Source organism: Erinaceus europaeus, chromosome 17 (genome assembly GCF_950295315.1).
Source record: "Erinaceus europaeus chromosome 17, mEriEur2.1, whole genome shotgun sequence".
NCBI lineage: Eukaryota > Metazoa > Chordata > Mammalia > Eulipotyphla > Erinaceidae > Erinaceus > Erinaceus europaeus.
The window spans coordinates 51,558,191-51,562,395 of record NC_080178.1 but is presented as its reverse complement, the minus strand read 5'-3'; the positions used below and the strand labels follow the sequence as shown (position 1 = coordinate 51,562,395).

Sequence of the window (4,205 nt, the reverse complement as noted above, 5' to 3'; positions counted from 1 at the left end):
CATAGCTCAGTTTAGAACTACAACTCAGGATATATATAATGGAACACGGTACATTCAGCTCACTTGATGCATTTCTTTCACCTACCTAGGCCATCCTCCTTACCCAGCAGACATCTGAACTTTGACTCTTTTAAGTAGTAGAGAGTCAGCAAAGAGTCTTAGTTGAGAATCTCAGGGATTAGAGTTAAGGTGAGATAGAAAATTCTAGAAATCTCCTAGCTGGCTTGTTCGTTAAGTCTATTTCATTCTGTACTAAATGGATATATTCAAATGCTTCCTGTTGCTTTTGCACCAAGCTGCTTTCTGGGGAGTGACAATTTTGAAGGTAGAACAGAAATATATCAAACTCTGCCAACCATTTTTTCAGAAGAGATCAGAATTGATGGCCAATATGCCAAAGTTTGGGGTAACATTTGTCAACCATCCACAAGTGTCTACACTGCTTGGGGAAGAGGATGAAGAAGCGCTGCATTACCTGACAAGAGTTGAAGTGACAGAATTTGAAGATAGTGAATCAGGTAACAGAATAGACTTTTATTTTGTTTAAAACCCTTACTTTGAAAATAAAGTTCTCCCCAAAGAATTTCATCTGAATGAGAGTGGTGATCCTTATTTTTGAAGTATCCACTGAAATCAAATGGAAATCTGGAAAGGATTTGATCAAATGTTCAAGTCAAACACAAAATAAAACCAACAGGAAGAGACAGCATGAGGAACCAGAGACCTTCTTCACCTGGTTTATTGACCATTCTGGTGCAGATGCAGGTGAGTTAAGAGAGGTCATTAAAGATGGTATCTGGCCAAATCCACTACAATACTACTTGGTTCCTGATATGGATGATGAATAAGGCGAGGGGGAAGATGATGATGATGATGATGAAGGAGAAGAGGAAGAAGGATTAGAAGATATGAAGAAGTGGGGTCCTGGTGGTGGTGCACATGGTTGAGCTCACGTGTTACAATGTGCAAGGACCTGGGTTCAAGTCCCCAATCCCCACCTACAGGGGGTAGAGCTTCACAAGTGGTGAAGTAGTACTGCAGGTGTCCCTCTGTCTCTCACCCCCTCTATCCCTGCCTTCCCTTCTTGATTTCTGATGGTCTCTATCCAATCAATAAATAAAGATAATATTTTTTTTAAAAAAGAAGATATGAAGAAGGAGATGAGGATGAAGGAGAAGAAGATGGTGATTAGGGGGAGGAAAGAGAGGAAGATGAAGGATATGACTAATGAAACACTGATGAATTTCAGCATTTTTAAATTTTCTCCTGTCCCTGGGAGCAAGTTGCTGTCTTTATTTTTTTTTTCCACTTTTTCCCTCCCCTTGTACACAGTCATCCTGTCTTTGAGGTCTTCTCTCTCCTTTATACGATAGTTATCAACTTATTGGGGGGGGGATACTTTGAGAAGAATACAGTTGAAAAGAATCTCTATCCTTTTCTGTTCCAAACTAATATATTTTTTCATTTAAAACATTTTTAAGAAAACCTGTATCTTTCTGCCGTTAGCAGAAAGACAGACAGCTTTGTGTTGTTGGTTTTTTTCATTTTTTTTTTTATTTATAAAAGGAAACACTGATAAAACCATAGGATAACAGGGGTACAACTCCCCTATCCTTTTTCAACAAAAACTTTTGGAATCAATATCACCAAGCTCTGTGGGAACAAAAAACAACTTTCTGCTCCCTCAGCTCTGCTAGAAGCTGGGAGCTTCTGTGTAGTAGTGCATAGAATTCTCGCTTTTTTCCTCCTTTCTCTCAGATTTTGAATCTGAGGGGATCATATGGCAAAGCAGGCACCTTCCCAGTTTTTGTTTGTTTGCTTGTTTTTGTTTTTGCCTCTAGGGTTATAGCTGGGGCCCAATGCTGGCACTACAAATTGACTGCTCCTGGTGGCCATCTTTTGTCCATTGTTGCTGCTGTTATACTTGTTACGACTGCTGTTAGACAGGACAGAGAAAAATTGAGAGGAGGGGAAGTTGGAGTGGAGGAGAGAAAAACAGACATCTGCAGACCTGGTTCACGGCTTGCAAAATGACTCCCCCCCCCCCCGCGCCAGGAACTGAACTGGGATCATTGTGCACATCCTTGTGCTTCACACTATGTGTGCTTAACCCGGTGCGCTAGCTAGTTTTGAATCATCATTCCCAGACTATTCCAGTCTGACTATTCCAGTCTATTTTCAGTCTGAAAATGTAATTCAGGAGCTAGGTGGTGACACATCAGTACAGTGCATATGACACTGCAGAAGGACCTGGGTTCAAGCCTCTGGTCCCTAGCTGCTACAGGGAGGGAATCATCATGAGTGATGAAGCAGTGCTGCTGATGCTACTGCTGCATATGTTAGTGCTGCAGATGTTCCTTCCCTTTCTTCTCTAATTCTCCCTTCCCTCTCAATTTCTGTCTCTATCCAACAAATGAATAAAGAAATGAAATAGTAAAGAAGTGAGTGCAGATGTAAAAATAAAAATGCAATTTCATCAAACTTTGAGCTGTGGGAGTATCATAGCCAATGAGCTTTATCAGAGTTGAACTACCGTTAACTGGAGAAGAAAAACATCATAAAATTCCGTTTAAGAATCCAAATTGCCAGGAGCCATTTCTCTGCCTGATAGATGATAAGCTTTGAGACAATGGAACCCCTCAAGACAAGTGTTAATTCCCCCCTGGGCAGGCCATTTCTCCTCAGGTAAACCATTTATCAGTAATCAAGTGAGTCAACACAAGTGAGTCAACACACAGTTTGGTTTCCGCCATTTGTTGCAAGGAACATTCTGCTTTGAAGTTTGCTCCCCCTCTCCCCTCCGCCAGCATTCCCTCTCCTTCCCCAAAGCCTTATAATGCCTGTGAACACAATAAAATTTTGCAGCTTGATCAGAAACCTGTCTTGCTGTCGTTCTTTCGTGTCTCGTATCCCTTTCATTTCAGGTCTTTTTGGGTTCCTAGCCCCTGCTCACCGCCCTGCTGGTCGGGGCACCAAATGTTACAAATAATCTCAGTCAAAATGAAAGTCACAGTAGATCAATTCAGAACCTGATACCAACTGCATTTCTATCAACAGAGCTTCTTGACCCATGACAACTAACACGATCAGGGCAGGTTAAGAAATGTACACATTGGGAGTCGGGGGATAGCGCAGCAGGTTAAGTGTACATGGCGTAAAGCACAAGGACCGGTATAAGGATCCTGGTTCAAGCCCCCGGCTCCCCACCTGCAGGGGAGTCGCTTCACAAGCAGTGAAGCAGGTCTGCAGGTGTCTATCTTCTCTCCCTCTCTCTGTCTCCCACTCCTCTCTCCATTTCTCTCTGTTCTATCCAAACGATGACATCAATAACAACAACAATAATAACTACAACAATAAAAACAACAAGGGCAACAAAAAGGGAAAATGAATAAATATTTTTAAAAAATCTTAAAAAAAAGAGAAATGTACACATCAAGGTGGCACACTTGGATTACACATGACTATGCACAAGGACCCAGGTTCAAGATCTCAGCCCCCAACTGCAGGGGGTGGAGGGGGGAAGCTTCAGGAGTAGTAAAGCAGTGATGCAGGTGTCTTTCTTCCCCCCTCAGAATTTCTCTATGTCCTATATAATATAAGAAAACTAAAATACAGCAAAATAAAAAAAAGAAAGCAGACACTGTATTACTGAGTCTCCTTGCATAAAAGTTCCTAAAATACTGGTATCTTCCCTTATGTATAAATGGTTCAACAGATGCTGACAGTATACCAGACATTATACCAGAGGCTATGAATACACATGCTCACACATAACATATACCCATGATTTCATATCAATACTTTAAAAGAAGCATTATTCTTGGAGAATGTTAAATGGAAATGAACTCAATTTCTGTACTTTTTCTGAAAACCTAAATTATTTATTTATTAGTAAGACACAGGTTATGGAGGAGAGGGAGGCAGAGTGAGAACCAGAGCATCACTCTGGCATGAGATGCCAAAGCTTGAACTCAAAACTTCTTGCATGAGAGTCCAACATCACCTCTCAGGTGCACAATGACCTTTAAAAAAAAAAAAGACATACAGGGCAGGGGTAGATAGTCTAATGGTTATGCAAAGAGACTCATGCTAGAGGCTCTGAAGTCCCAGGTGATCTAAAATAAGTATTTAAGATATCACCGAATGAATGAAATCTTTAAATAAAAAACAGATTTATAAGTATCCAAGGAGTCTCTAAAACAGCT

At 40.9% G+C, this 4,205-nt stretch overlaps 1 pseudogene; it reads left to right on the top strand.

The window, feature by feature from the left end:
• Positions 1–256: 256 nt before the first annotated feature.
• Positions 257–1,213, top strand: LOC132533783 (protein SET-like; annotated as a pseudogene).
• Positions 1,214–4,205: the final 2,992 nt, after the last annotated feature.